We start from the raw sequence: 17,057 nt of genomic DNA on the forward strand, positions 1-17,057 counted from the left end.
GACATAATGCTCAAGAAAACAAAGTGTAGCATTGAATTATTGACCGATGATGACACGCTTCTTTTCTTTGAGCAAGGGATCCATGGGGGACTTTGCTAATGTGTCAATAGGCACGACAAGGCATCAGCCCATGGATGGCAGGTTCAACACATCCCTTGATTCGAGTTACATCATGTACTTGATTGTAAATAATCTGTATAGCCATGCTATGCAACAATCAGTGCCAGTTGGTAAGTTTCGATGAGTGCCCAAAGACAAATACAAGGGATTATGTGGAAAAACAGCGAGGCTATGGTGGCTGATTCTGATTTAGAGTATGTGGTGGAGACAGAACTCACATATCCTATTAATTTGCATGATACACACGACGATTTGCCATTGTGTCCAGAGCAACTAGTTCCACGAGGAGGTTCCACTCCAGAACTGATGACAAAAAAATGGTTCAAATGGCTCTGAGCACTATGGGACTTAACATCGACGATCATCAGTCCCCTAGAACTTAGAACTACTTAAACCTAACTAACCTAAAGACATCACACAACACACAGTCATCACGAGGCAGAGAAAATCCCTGACCCCGCCGGGAATCGAACCCGGGAACCCGGGCGTGGGATGTGAGAACGCTACCACCAACTGATGACAACGCCAGGGAATAAGCAGAGATATATTATTCATTATCATAATCTCCAGCAGTATCTCAGCTTGGGGATGGAGCTGGTTAGAATCGCCCAGGCTGTCTCCTTTAAGAACTCTCGCTGGTTGAAGGAGTATATTGATTTGAATACGAGGCAGAGAGCTTCCGCGATGTGTGACTTTGAGAAATATTTTTATAAATTAATGAATAATTAAATTTTCGGTAAAACAATGGAGGATTTGAGGGAACGACGTGAAATTTTGATTGAGACCGAATGGGATGGGCGTTATGGCGCAGGAAAATGCATCACCAGACCACATTTTAAGTGGGTCACCATGAAAAAAAAATTTGAATACGTCTTCAGTCCTGAGACTGGTTTGATGCAGCTCTCCATGCTGCTCTATCCTGTGCAAACTTCTTCATCTCCCAGTACCTACTGCAGCCTACATCCTTCTGAATCTGCTTAATGTATTCATCTCTTGCTCTCCCTCTACGATTTTTACCCTCCACGCTGCCCTTCAGTACTAAATTGGTGATCCCTCGATGTCTCAGAACATGCCCTACCAACCCATCCCTTCTTCTAGTCAAGTGTGCCACAAGCTCCACTTCTCCCCAATTCTATTCAATACCTCCTCATTAGTTATGTGATCTACCAATATAATCTACAGCATTCTTCTGTAGCACCACATTTCGAAAGCTTCTATTCTTTTCTTCTCCAAACTATTTATCGTCCACGTTTCACTTCCATACATGGCTACACACCATACAAATACTTACAGAAACGACTTCCTGACACTTAAATCTATACTCGATGTTAACAAATTTCTCTTCTTCAGAAATGCTTTCCTTGCCATTGCCAGTCTACATTTTATATTCTCTCTACTTCGACCATCATCAGTTATTTTGCTCCCCAGTCCGCAGCTCGTGGTCGTGCGGTAGCGTTCTCGCTTCCCACGCCCGGGTTCCCGGGTTCGATTCCCGACGGGGTCAGGGATTTTCTCTACCTCGTGATGACTGGGTGTTGTGTGATGTCCTTAGGTTAGTTAGGTTTAAGTAGTTCTAAGTTCTAGGGGACTGATGACCATAGATGTTAAGTCCCATAGTGCTCAGAGCCATTTGAACCATTTTTTTTTGCTCCCCAAATAACAAAACTCCTTTACTACTTTAAGTGTCTCATTTGCTAATCTAATTCCCTCAGCATCACCCGACTTAATTCGACTACATTCCATTATCCTCGTTTTGCTTCTGTTCATGTCCATCTTATACCCTCCTTTCAAGACACTGTCCATTCCGTTCAACTGCTCTTCCAAGTCTGACAGAATTACAATGTCATCGGCGAACCTCAAAGTTTTTATTTCTTCTCCATGGATTTTAATACCTACTCCGAACTTTTCTTTTGTTTCCTTTACTGCTTGCTCAATATACATATTGAATAACATCGGGGAGAGGCTACAACCCTGTCTTACTCCCTTCCCAACCACTGCTTCCCTTTCATACCCCTCGACTCTTATAACTGCCATCTGCTTTCTGTACAGATTATAAATAACCTTTCGCCCTCTGTATTTTACCCGTGTCACCTTCAGAATTTGAAAGAGAGTATTCCAGTCAACATTGTCAAAAGCTTTCTCTAAGTCTACAAATGCTAGAAACGTAGCTTTGCCTTTCCTTAATCTTTCTTCTAAGATAAGTCGTAGGGTCAGTATTGCCTCATGTGTTCCAACATTTCTACGGAATCCAAACTGATTTTCCCCGAGGTCGGTTTCTATCAGCTTTCCGTTCGTCTGTAAAGAATTCGTGTTAGTATTTTGCAGCTGTGACTTATTACACTGATAGTTCGGCAATTTTCGCATCTGTCAACACCTGCCTTCTTTGGGATTGGAATTATTATATTCTTCTTGAAGTCTGAGGGTATTTCGCCTGTCTCATACACCTTGCTCACCAGATGGTAGAGTTTTGTAATGACTGGCTCTCCCAAGGCTGTCAGTAGTTCTAATGGTATGTTGTCTACTCCCAGGGCCTTGTTTCGATTCAGGTCTTTCAGTGCTCTGTCAAACTCTTCAAGCAGTATCTTATCTCCCATTTCGTCTTCATCTACATCCTCTTCCATTTCCATAATATTGTCCTCAAGTACATCGACCTTGTATAAACCCTCTATATACTCCTTCCACCTTTCTGCCTTCCCTTCTTTGCTTAGAACTGGGTTTCCATCTGAGCTCTTGATATTCATACAAGTGGTTCTCTTCTCTCCAAAGGTCTCTTTAATTTTCCTGTAGGCAGTATCAATCTTACCCCTAGTGAGATAAGCCTCTACATCCTTACATTTGTCCTCTAGCCATTCCTATTCAATAAGAACTTTGTTCCTGTGGGGATGGTGAAGACTGAAGTAGAGTTTATGAAACCTATTTATGTGGGGATGTGCGTACCAGACCTATCCAAACTCCACATGTACTTTTTTCATTATGAGTTTGCAAAAATTCATTTCACAGATTACTTTACATGGGTAGAGATAGCTTCATGTATTGGGTGGAGAACTGTGATCCTTGTGAAGTAATGAGGTACCACAGAAGTGAATTCGACACGTTCTTATACATGACCGATAATCCTTATGGTATTTTTTCACAGAGCAAAAAGGTTATCGGCCTTACGAAAGACGAAGCAAATGGATTGCTGATTGTGGAGTTTGTAGGTCTACAATCAAAAATGTATGAGTATGGCAAATTGAAAGGTGCCACCCAGATGTGAGCTAAGGGCGTGCATCTTGTGGCATCGAGAGCCCTCTCTAACAAACACTATTTGCGGCGCCTGTACAGTGGTGTTCATGGCTCTGCACGGCAGCCACCGCATATGGTACGGCAAACTAGTATTAGGTCTACCGTGCTGCAGCCTAAAATCAGTATGACAAAAGGGTCATTTGTGATGACGAGATTGAAACTCGTCTACACTCACGCTATGCACTTGTAGGGGGAGTAGGCATGGGGGACTAATGATTGAGTGAGAGGGAGAGAATGAGAGAGAGAGAGAGATAGAGAGCTGTGAAAAAAAGTAAAAAAAAATAAAATGTAAAAAGGATAAACAATTATTTGTCATCTAAATATTTATTTATTCATGCCCAAAGTATGTGTACTATGTACACACATGTGAATATATCTATGCACCATCTGCCGAATGTAAACAGAATAGTTTTTAAGTTTCATACGCCGCTAGCTGTCGGAGACTGATAGTTTTTTAAGTGTGCATAGTTCATAGCCCATCGAAATTATTGTTCAGCTAATGCTACTGGGACTGTGGAATTGTAATAAAAAATATCTCTGCATTAGTCTTTTTAGTGTATATTTATAAAACATGTAAATATTCTCATCGAGTGCTACTGGAAAAAAAATGTAAAAAATATTCTCAACCAGTGTTACTGTTGCAAGGTTCTTTTCATTTTCCCTGTTATTAGTAATATCTTAGTAATTGAAACAAAAGAAAAATTCGTAGTAGGTATTAAAATCCATGGAGAAGAAATAAAAACTTTGAGGTTCGCCGATGACATTGTAATTCTGTCAGAGACAGCAAAGGACTTGGAAGAGCAGTTGAACGGAATGGACAGTGTCTTGAAAGGAGGGTATAAGATGAACATCAACAAAAGCAAAACGAGGATAATGGACTGTAGTCGAATTAAGTCGGGTGATGCTGAGGGAATTAGATTAGCAAATGAGACACTTAAAGTAGTAAAGGAGTTTTGCTATTTAGGGAGTAAAATAACCGATGATGGTCGAAGTAGAGAGGATATAAATTGTAGACTGGCACTGGCAAGGAAAGCGTTTCTGAAGAAGAGAAATTTGTTAACATCGAGTATAGATTTAAGTGTCAGGAAGTCATTTCTGAAAGTGTATGGAGTGTAGCCATGTATGGAAGTGAAATGTGGATGATAAATAGTTTGGACCAGAAGAGAATAGAAGCTTTCGAAATGTGGTGCAACAGAAGAATGCTGAAGATTAGATGGGTAGATCACATAACTAATGAGGAGGTATTGAATAGAATGGGGAGAAGAGGAGTTTGTGGCACAACTTGACTACAGGAAGGGATCGCTTGGTAGGACATGTTCTGAGGCATCAAGAGATCACCAATTTAGTAATGGAGGGCAGCGTGGAGGGTAAAAATCGTAGAGGGAGACCAAGAGATGAATCTACTAAACAGATTCAGAAGGATGTAGGCTGCAGTAGGTACTGGGAGATGAAGAAGCTTCCACAGGATAGAGTAGCATAGAGAGCTGCATCAAACCAGTCTCAAGACTGAAGACCACAACAACAACAATCCAAATGAAACCAGATTTCATCGCTAAATTTTATCATATTCACATCAAAGTCCTGTTCCTCAATCCTGTGGACAATAGTGTTGGCGAAACACAACCACTGTTCCATGGCCCTGGTACTTAATGGCTGATGGGTTTGAATTTTGTGTGGGAAGAGACGCAGGTCTTCAACAGCAATTTGTCACAGTGTCTCCTGGTTCATTCCCACCTCTTGTGCAGCTCTTCTGATCGATTTCCTTGGGTTGGTATGAAACACAGCGCTTGTCTTCTCGATGATTTCAGGCGTTTTCACCCTTTTTGGACGACCGACATTGCCAACACTGTCATCACGAACGCTATCCATTCTCTCAAACGTGTGAATCAAATTTGGATTGCTAGCATATTTGAACAGGTTGTCTTCAGCTTGAACTCGGTGGCAAACTTCATTTGAGCCGCAGTTGTGCTGTTATTGCTCGCAAGGTAGGCCTCCACGTGGAATTTTCACGTGCAAGTGGCCAACAACAAGAAGGCGCATGCGCATGTGCATACTAATTCCCATCATGCCCTGCGGCCAACTGTGCAGTTTGAACGTCCTAACGCAAACCGTTCAGAAGTTAGACGATTTTGTTTCATATAGGTCAATAACTGCCAACCTGTATATGAAACTCGTGCATGGGAGTGTTAAAGCGTCTTGGTTTTGGATGACAATCCTAATTCCATCGTTCTTGTTAAATGAGGTTGATGCATAAGGTTTATGCGAGAAGTGTTCCTGGCGTACTATATACTCGTCGTCTTCCAGCAACATATATCGAACGACACCACTGCGTGGCTTCAGACCTACTGACTTCAGAAACTTGTAGTTTGGGCGTGTTGTGTCCTTTTTGTTCTGTTGCGCAGTGCCACAATGTGCACTTTGGTTTTATACCTCACGCCCATCCTGTCTTCATTGACAATACAGGACTGCTGCGATTCCTCACTAGCTGAAGCTCATCGCCGACACTTCCGGTCTGGCAAGTTAAAGGTCATTGAGTCTGCCTCCAACAGGTCCCAGTTGGTAGAAGACTGCCATTACTTCTGAGTCGCTGTACGTACAAGGTCACTGCTGGTTCCGCTTTAGATGTAACCTTAGAATGATTTACTCACTGCAAAAATCAACAAGTTGATTATCCTGTTCCACAATATGCAGCTCCAGATAGACTAAAGCCTGAACTGTTACTGGAAGGTAAATAGCGTCGGTGGGTGTCTCAACGACCTTACACCCTGTTCCCACTGATGGAAAGAATTCGTAAATTGTATGAATCAATCTGTTGTTGAGATATGAGTTCGTTGCAATGTTACGCTCGATATAGAGTGTACTGACGTGGACTATATCCACTGGCTAGTCGGATCTGTAGAATTTATTGGGACCCTTCTTCAAAAGCCGTCCTTTCCTGAAAGCTAGTAGCTGTCCTATTGATCGTTTCTGGTTAAAGTCAGTCGCTACACTCTCTGTCTTCATTTCAGATTTAAGTGTATTGATGTTTGCACATAGCGCAATCCCTTTTCTAGACCGTTTCCAGACTTCGTTTAAGTCGTCAGTATCGTGTGCACCACGTTCTATTTCCACAATTTCTTTTCCACTACTAATTTGCAGAAGAAGTTGATTATTAGCCTCTGTAACATTCGGAATGCTGTTGTAAGTAACCAGGCCAATCACCACAATACTGCACTCCCCGTTGCATAAATAAATCGGTGGAAAGTAATTCACGCATAATACTGACGATCATTCTTTTAAAGTCAGAATATAAAACACTGCATCTGAACCATCACTGATGGGTGAATGTTTAATGCATCTCCTTATATATATATATATATATATATATATATATATATATATATATATATATATATATATATATATATATATAGTGTTACAAAAAGGTACGCCCAAACTTTCAGGAAACATTCCTCACACACAAATAAAGAAAAGATGTTATGTGGACATGTGTCCGGAAACGCTTAATTTCTATGTTAGAGCTCAATTTAGTTTCGTCAGTATATACTGTACTTCCTCGATTCACCGCCAGTTGGCCCAATTGAAGGAAGGTAATGTTGACTTCGGTGCTTGTGTTGACATGCGACTCATTGCTCTACAGTACTAGCATCAAGCACATCAGTACGTAGCATCAACAGGTTAGTGTTAATCACGAACGTGGTTTTGCAGTCAGTGCAATGTTTACAAATGCGGAGTTGGCAGATGCCCATTTGATGTATGGATTAGCACAGGGCAATAGCCGTGGCGCGGTACGTTTGTATCGAGACAGATTTCCAGAACGAAGGTGTCCCGACAGGAAGACGTTCGAAGCAATTGATCGGCGTGTTAGGGAGCACGGAACATTCCATCCTATGACTCGCGACTGAGGAAGACCTAGAACGACGAGGACACCTGCAATGGACGAGGCAATTCTTTGTGCAGTTGACGATAATCCTAATGTCAGCGTCAGAGAAGTTGCAGCTGTACAAGGTAACGTTGACCACGTCACTGTATGGAGAGTGCTACGGGAGAACCAGTTGTTTCCGTACCATGTACAGCGTGTGCAGGCACTGTCAGCAGCTGATTGGCCTCCAGGGTACACTTCTGCGAATGGTTCATCCAATAATGTGTCAATCCTCATTTCAGTGCAAATGTTCTCTTTACGGATGAGGGCTTTATTCCAACGTGATCAAATTGTAAATTTTCACAATCAACATGTGTGGGCTGACGAGAATCCTCATGCAATTGTGCAATCACATCATGAACACAGATTTTCTGTGAACGTTTGGGCAGGCATTGTTGGTGATGTCTTGATTGGGCCTCATGTTCTTCCACCTACGCTCAATGGAGCACGTTATCACGATTTGATACGGGATACACTACCTGCGCTGCTAGAAAAAAATGGCTCTGAGCACTATGGGACTCAACATCTGAGATCATCAGTCCCCTATAACATAGAACTACTTAAACCTAACTAACCTAAGGACATCACACACACCCATGCCCGAGGCAGGATTCGAACCTGCGACCGTAGCAGTCGCGCGGTTCCGGACTGCACGCCTAGAACTGCGAGACCACCGTGTGCTGCTAGAACATGTGTCTTTACAAGTACGACACAACATGTGGTTCATGCACGATGGAGCTCCTGCACATTTCAGTCGAAGTGTTCGTACTCTTCTCAACAACAGAATCGGTGACCGATGGATTAGTAGAGGCGGACCAATTCCATGGCCTCCACGCTCTCCTGTCCTCAACCCTCTTGACTTTCATTTATGGGGGCATTTGAAAGCTCTTGTCTACGCAACCCGGTACCAAATGAAGAGATTCTTGGTGCTCGTATTGTGGACGGCTGTGATACAACACGCCGTTCTCCAGGGCTGCACCAGCGCATCAGGGATTCCATACGACGGAGGGTGGATGCATGTATCCTAGCTGTTGCTGTGTGTTTCCATTCCATGACTAATGTGATTTGAAGAGAAGTAATAAAATGAGCTCTAACATGGAAAGTACGCGTTTCCAGACACATGTCCACATAACATATTTTCTTTCTTTGTGTGTGAGGAATGTTTCCTGAAAGTTTGGCCGTACCTTTTTGTAACACCCTGTATATATATGGCAACGACCTTGCCGCAGTGGGTACCCCTGTTCCCGTCAGATCACTGGAGTTAAGCGCTGTCGGGCGTCGCCGGCACTTGGATGGGTGTCCATCCGGGCGGCCATCTGCTGTTGCCGGTTTTCGGGGTGCACTCAGCCTCGTGATGCCAATTGAGGAGCTACTCGACCGAATAGTAGCGGCTCTGGTCAAAGAAAACCATCATAACGTCCGGGAGAGCGGTGTGCTGACCAAGCGCCCCTCCTATCCGCATCCTCTGCTGAGGATGGCACGGCGGTCGGATGGTCCCGATGGGTTAGGACGAATATGATGCACAAATGCCCACATAAGTAGGTTTTAAAGTCTTGGTAGCGACGAAAATTGTATAACACACGTCTTCTGTTGGTGAAGTATGTTTGTAACTCTTCTTGCGGCTGAAAGTCTCCAAATGAGTCGAAATAGTAGACGTTATTTGTATTTTTCTTAACACACACCACCCAGTGGGTTCCTGGTCCTCCAGCAGCATCTACATTCACAATTCCACATTGACTGGATTTCCACATAGACTTCAGTAATGTATCCTGAATAAACTCACCACAGAATCTTGAAACGCTGAATTTTTTCCTGACAGAATTGAGCTGATCTGTATCTGTAAGCAGTCTATCCAGTAGGATAGGTAATGAATGGGCTTTTCTTTTATTCATGAAGAGGCCTAGCTCTTTGTTGTATGGCTTCAGGTATAGTCCTTTCCTGGTGGCAGACATGCAAGGGCAGGAATGGGGAATGGGGTAATTCCACCTGAAGTCTTGGGAACCAGCAGAACCCTGGGTGCTGTAATTGGGCCTTTATACTTCAGGGTACCTTTAGCTGCACACTTCGCTGTCAGGATACAATTTTATACACACCACTGCCCCGGCTTTTTCATCGCTGTCTTATTCTTCAGTGGACTATGTGCAGTGTTCATAACATGCTTGAAATTCACACCCAAGCCCAACTTAATTTTACCACGCATGGTTTTATCAACCACAAATGCTGCAATGCCCAGTCCTATACCAATATCCTTTCTTGCACATATTGCCTTTGTTTTATAAGCTAAAATTCGTGACGTCCTGGAAGATATTTATACTTTGCATATACTGTGTCGTGTTCCAAACACCCATCATCAAGCAGGTTAATCCCCTTATCACCATTAGCCAAACGTTTTTGAAGCTTTCTATCAGATCCACAGTAATAGTACCCTGGAATGTGCAGTTTGACAAGAAGTTTGTCGAGAATACCACCACCTCCGGAGCCGCGCTGCTGCTACGGTCGCAGGTTCGAATCCTGCCTCGGGCATGGATGTGTGTGATGTCCTTAGGTTAGTTAGGTTTAATTAGTTCTAAGTTCTAGGGGACTGATGACCACAGCAGTTGAGTCCCATAGTGCTCAGAGCCATTTGAACCATTTGAGCCACCACCTCCTATTACACAGCTCCTATCGTGCATGTTATGCTACTGTGCTTGTTGTGCTCTGTGCACCGCATTATACAGCAAATCGTCAGCGTGAATCTAGCTGCTTTGTGTTGCTGGAAAACTAAGCCATTTAACTAGTGCTCTATTCCCTTGACATCATATGACACACTCTGTTCAGAAAAATGTGTGGTTCTGAGCTCTTCTGCATTTCCTCGGTGTAAAAGTATCCTGTAATTTGAGTGCCGTTGCTATACTTTAAGACATAAGTTCTATGATTTGTTCTCTGCACTTCAGAAACTCTGAATATGATGTCACTCGACCAGTTTGGGAGTGTGACTTCTCAAATGCTGTCTTGTGTTTTGAGATCTGTACCAAATCACTACATAAAATTTCTATTTACATGGATACAGCATATTAACACGATAGTACACCATATCCATGATTCCATTATCATGATAATCGATTGGTCTCATTTTTATTGTGCTATGTATGATCTGATTACACTGTGCAATTATTTCTGGGACGATATCTGTCGATTTCTATGAACTGTGAAGATTGAAACCCATCCACATTTGAACTTCTTTTGTTCTGTTAAGACGTTCCATGATACTCGCCTTTAGGTGGTTAAATGTTGAGTAGTGATGTATTTCATACCGCTGCATCACTTCCTTGAAATACCTATTGTAAAATTCTCCACCATAATTGGTTTGGAGGTTGTCTGTGCATCAATTCGGCCCTATCTGCAACAAACGCACAAGCACATCGACATTTCTCACAATTTTTATTTCAACCGATAGTGCTGAGTCAAATTTGAAGTATGTATCAATACCCATTAAAATATATTTGAATCCATTATTCTCATGTGAGTATTCTCTCATATCTGCAAGATCAGTCTGTCGTAAGTCATCCAAACCTTCAATCATAATGTGCTGACGAGGATATGTTTTATGTGCTGGTTTGTGCAGTTCTTGAACTACTTGTTTGATGGTACCTCTCTCTCTAATATCTGAAATTATTGAGACAACTTCATACGAATGAATGGTATTGCTGGCAGCAGCTGGTGCAATAAGCAGTCATAGTCAATGTATTATCTCATTGGGTTCGTCATAGTATATATATTGAAGAGGCTGATTGCTGACTCTTATGCTAAATGTCAATACCATCATCACTACTACTATACTGGCCATCTAATAATAATGGTTTTATAATGTCTCTATATTTCGGACTGCAATGGTGTCTTGCTTTCCTAAGTACACTGGTCAATGGTAGTATTTTTCCAGATCCTTTGGTGAAAATTTTAATGTTTTTGAGGATTTTAGAAAAATGAGGTTCAGTAGACCTGGTGCTCTTTGAAATTGCCTATACCTTATCTGTATTGTTTTCTTCATCTAAAGTAGTAGGCTGTGTAGTTTTTCACCACTGACACCAAATGTTTTGTCTATCCAAGCAGTGTGATGGTTAATGAAACTGAAACAGCATCATCGTCATCATATAATTTTGCTGAGAGTTCATTGAGAGATTCAGTAACTGATTTAAACATTTCTCACGGTGTATGCTCTCGATCCAAATGTGCTAACTTTAGCAACTGTAACTTCTCTCGAATGCCCTTCTGTGCAGTGATGACCTCATGCTTAGTTGACATCTTGCTATATACTAAGCGGGCTGCTTCATACGCTCCAACTTACATGCATTTCCCTCAGTTTTTGCAGTTAGGTCATGTACTTTCTTTTCAAATCCACCAATCTTTACAATGAGTCGTCCAGTTTCCTTCTCAGAACAATGCAGGTGTACATCTCTAGTTCCCTAACACTAGCATCTAATTCGTTGATCAGTCTCAGAAGGGTCTGGGCATACATCTCTAGCTTCATAACTTTATGTCTGAGAGACTGAAATTTTCCATGTACGTACAGACGCATTCTCTGTCTATGCACATCTATCCTCTCAGGCTGAATGCCTGACATACATGCAAACTTGTCCATGGTGTTATGTATACTAACATTCTCATCACTTTATACATAGAAACTCCTGGAAGTTCTGTCTATACCTACTGTCATTCAGTTTTCTTGATTTATTAATAACAAAAAGCCCATACTGTGTGTAATTCCAGCAATCGGCACATATCTTTACAAAATCATTGAATAACATTTCAGCTCCTACATGTACGTGGTAAATCGGTTTTAGACTGAAATTGTCTTGTCTGAAAGCTATAACGAGATCTGCATTATCCCTCACCAACTGTTTCAGGATTATGAAATATGTCTGACTGAAATAAAATATGTCAATAACGATGTGACGACTAAAACAGAAATATTGTAGAATTTATGTTGGTTTTCCACAGCAACATAATCAAATACAAACATTATATTTGGCTTTACTTTTTCTGGCAGAGAGATCTCACTACTGTGACTGAATATCATGTATGTTCCACCACCAGCACTCTGCAGTATCTTTAGTAGTAGCTGACACTTGAGTTGAAACAGCAATTTTGGAAATACATATGCAAGCTCAAAGTGGACTGCATCTGGGTGTGTTAGGAGTGACATGAGAACATTTGCCTTGCCACCGTTGGGTGGACCTACAGTTATTGCTCTTATGTTATTGGGTAGGAGTAGCCAAAGCTTCTTCTTCTGCACCATCACAGTACTAGTCACTTACAACAAAGTCCTGTGTTTCATCCAGCTGGCCATCATACTGACTACATCAGATTTCGATGTGTAATGGGCTCTTATAGAAAAATGAATGCTTGTAATAATAATATATGCATCCACTATAGCACAATCATCTTACCAACTGGGCTAAAATGGCTACATCCTATATTGTATAATGAGGGGATAGTTAAGTGAGGAAAACAACAAAGATTTGCAATTTTATGTATATCTTATTTACATTTCGTCACTGATACAAATGCTGCATTACATCAACAACAGAAACAACTGATTAATGTTTTACAATATTTCCTGAGTAACTGTTTCTTGTATACAGTAAATTCAGCATGTATTTCTCTCAAAATGATGAGTGTTCCTTTAGTTTCTTCTTTTGACATCATATTAATGCACTGTCCTAAATCATGCGTGTGCATACTGTATGTACAGAGATAGTTCACAATGTCTTTATACATACTCTGAATACATGGCAGCCCATGGTTCAATCTTTCTGCAACAAGGAATGACACCATCCATAGGCTAAACAAGTTTGTAACGGTGGGCTGTTTCAGATAAATGGATCGACCTCCAGGTCTCACCATGAGTGTCATGCCATCATACAATAATGTTATAGATAGCATCAGGCTAGCACAGTAAATGTCCAGAAATGGTGAATACTGGAGGGCATCTGTTGGTTGATGTAGTGTTCTGCACGACACAGTTCACTCCATTCTAATTCCATAAATGGCACTTCAACACTTCTTGCTGCATTTTCAATCTCTGATACAACATCCAGTCACTGTCCTCTGATGCTTCTACACTAGTATTTAAGTGCTTTGGACCTACATCTGTTAAATTATAAGTTGAGTGAAAAGCAGTAGAGCACTGGGAGGCATGGGCAGCCTCTCATCCATTGCATGAACACTCTGCACTTGCAGTAACATGAAAATGTTCTGAGATGGTGTGAATGTCAGAGACCAATACCGGCCTGCACCGTGTGGTGTAGGGCCCCAAGCAAAGTTCTTCTGAGAGTCACAGACTTGCTGGGTGTCTTCATTACACAAATCAATGTGCAGGATCGGTAATAGCAACTTGTTGTCCTGCTCCAACATGCTGGTCATGTGCGCAGCAGGTCCCATGGTGCTGCTGTCACTGCCAGTCCTGACAGGTCAGAGTTTGCTGCAGATCCTGATCAGCCAATGGTAGCTGCTGCTACCACAGATACTCTGGATGTTGCTACAGTTCTGGGCATGCCAGTTGTTGCTGATCAAAGAAGAAGAATAAGCAGAAGAAGAAACAATAAGCATCCAAGACAATGACATGGAGTTGAAAAAAGAAAGGACACTTGACAAAGAAGAGGAGGAGGAATCACTACTGCGGTAATAGTAGCAATGACATGTAATGAGTACTTCCTTTTACACTTCTGTGATGGAGAGGCAGATCTTGGCTGCTACTGATACTTCACGGTTCATCTTCTTCCAGAGACTGACTGTGACTGAGATCGGTGAGCTACCGCACCTGCCTTATATCCTTTCCTTCATCATTACATGACTGGAAATTATTAGTAAATCAATTTATTGACTTCGGCAGTATTTCTGAATCGATTCCCTCTCAGGTATTTGTCTTGGGATGAGTTCTGGCATGTCCTCGTATCCTGCAGCAGAGGGTTTGGAGGTTTCCCAGGTAAACACTGCTTTGTTTCTGGTGGCACACTGCAGGAAGTGGGCAGTTGAGAGATAGAGAGGGAGAGAGAAGGAGAGATGGAGTCAGAGAGAGAGAGAGAGAAAGAGAGAGAGAGAGAGAGAGAGAGAGGGAGAGAGTGTAATGGTACTTGAATTACGTAACCATTACGACACCTCACCTCAACCTCTCGACACCAGCAATATTCTACTGTGTTTCTGTAAAATAGTTAACATATTTCTGTGACAACATTCAGATTTGATTTCATTAATGTAGAGGTACTTCGATACATCGATATGTATATTTTGCAAGGATATTATTCTTATGTGTATTCTTTCTTTTGTCACTATGATCTTTGACGTGCTTGTAACTCTGATTTTTGGGCGCGTAAGCGGTAATTAGAGAGTTAAGCTTTGGTCGTCATGTTAAAAAGACGCAAATTGTAGGCAGTTTATGAAATGTGAACTTAAACAGTGAGGAAGATATTTTCAAGTACATTTTACATTTTGAAGTGATGTTTTGGAACGAGTTACGTGATATTGCAATAAAAGTAATAAAAAAGAAGTGTAACTTAAATTCGAAGTGCTGATTACTTTTTTTACATCACCATTGTCCTAACTTGCAAAAGTTTAAACTTCAAGAATGGTTTACGAAACACATCTATAAAACTTTTAAATATCGCAGAATAACACCTAGGCCTATTTGCATCCGAGCTTGGAATCATCACTACCTAAATTTTCGACGATTGAGCCATGAGGTCACAACGAGACCAGCGTGGAAAACACGGAAAGATGAGTGCCTAGTTTATCCATTATTTCAAGAAATGACTTTATTAACTGTGCTCTAATGACACCTGCCACATAATACAACCTTGTTGTTGCCCGAAAGTGCAATATTTAGCAGCATGAGCAACACTACAATCATCATTAATTTTTGACCTTTGTTGTGGTAGGGTTGTTAGAAGAGGGAGAGAGAAAGCACGTGTTTTGACAGCAACTTCTCAAATATAAACATTAATATCAAATGGTTGCCATAACCTGGCACTTTGTTTGGGGATAGCACGACTGCCCTAAGCTTAGTGCAAAGAGAGGATCAGAAAATTATTTAACAGTGTAATTACATGTGATGAATTATGTTGACATCGATTTTGTGACAGTATTCCTTGTGCAATTAGCAGAAAACAATCTACTTAATTACTTCTTTTTTATGTATTTTACAAGACCTGCATCTTCTCAAACAGCAGAGATTGACGAACTTTTACCACCAAATAAAAGAGGAATCCAACCCCTGTGCACTGAATTTTATAAATAAACAGTATATCGTTTGCTATGTAATTGACATTGATTTGAATTTCTTTCTGTCATGAGATCATTCCTCTCCAGCACAGACCGAGTCCTTTTCCCACCATTTTTCAGATGGGGATGGGAGGAGTGAGTAGGGTGGGGGTGAGTGAGGATGAGGGTGGAGAGCTGGGAGATTTCCCAGAGGGCGAGGGGTTAATTAATTTAAAATTTAATTAATTAGTCAGTTAATTTGATATCAAAATTGTGCTTGTAGCAGTGATGGGATTTCCCAGAGGGGTGGGAGTGGAAGAGGAGGAGAAAGAAGAGAAGGAGGAGGAGAAGGAGGAGGAGGAAGTGGGGAGGACAGATTACACCCAGAGGGTCATAAATCAACCCCCAGGTTGTCATAAGTAAATTAACAGAATTATAGGTTGGGGAGAGGGAGGTGTTTGCCCCTGAATGTATGGAAGTGGCATTAACAAAATGCACTGATCCTGGCTTTGCCCATCTACTAGCATGTGCTACTAATTGCTTCCCCAAGGTGTAGCCTCACTGCTGACATTTATTGTCAACCACTGACACGTCTTGCAGATGCAGTCGAAGAACAACAATCAGGAAGACTGTGTGAAGTGATGCTTCTCCATAATAAGCCCACCTGGATTCTGATAATCTGTCAAAAAAGATGTATACATAGGCTGGGTTGGGAAATCATCCTGCATGCACCGTATTCACCTGATCTTCTACACTGTGAAATTTTCGCCATTTCTGTTCTCTATCAAACTACCTTCAATGAACTTCCTTTTCAGATGAAAATGCGCTCGAACATGGTTTGGTGAGCCCTTCACCCTGAAACTATGTAATTTATACAGTCACGGAATCGAAAAGTTATCACAGCATGGCAGACTTGTAAATTGTGAAGGGGAATATATTATTGATGACTAAGGTCTCTGTTATGTGTATCTCTTGTGTTTATTTAACTTATGGAAAAATGCAATTAACTAATGCTCCAATCCAATATAAGTATACACAAGGTAGGCATCTGTAGGATCTTCTCATTGTGCCACGTCTTATTTACTGACTCCAGAACCATTGGATGGACTTTTTCAGCGATTATCCGTCTAGTTTAACTATTAAATAAATACACATTGCAATAAAGTATTCATATCATAAGAAATTACTGTTACAAATAGATCTGTGTTATGGTTCTTTTATATTTCCGTCTACATTTCAGAGAAAAGCTGTTATCCATTTCCCTTAAGTATGAAACTTCAATTGCTTGAAGAAATAAATCTCTTCATTATGTTCTTTGATCGACATAGTGAAGTCACTTATCATCATTAAATCGCTTAGGCTCAATCCTACTGCATGGTGACCAAGTAGCGCACTCAATACAACAGTGTTAGTGTTTAAATCATCCTACAGCCATTATTTACATAATTACATTCAACTCCTAACACAGTTAATACTCCAAGCAGAGCAATGTTTA

Source organism: Schistocerca cancellata, chromosome 10 (assembly GCF_023864275.1).
Source record: "Schistocerca cancellata isolate TAMUIC-IGC-003103 chromosome 10, iqSchCanc2.1, whole genome shotgun sequence".
Lineage (NCBI taxonomy): Eukaryota > Metazoa > Arthropoda > Insecta > Orthoptera > Acrididae > Schistocerca > Schistocerca cancellata.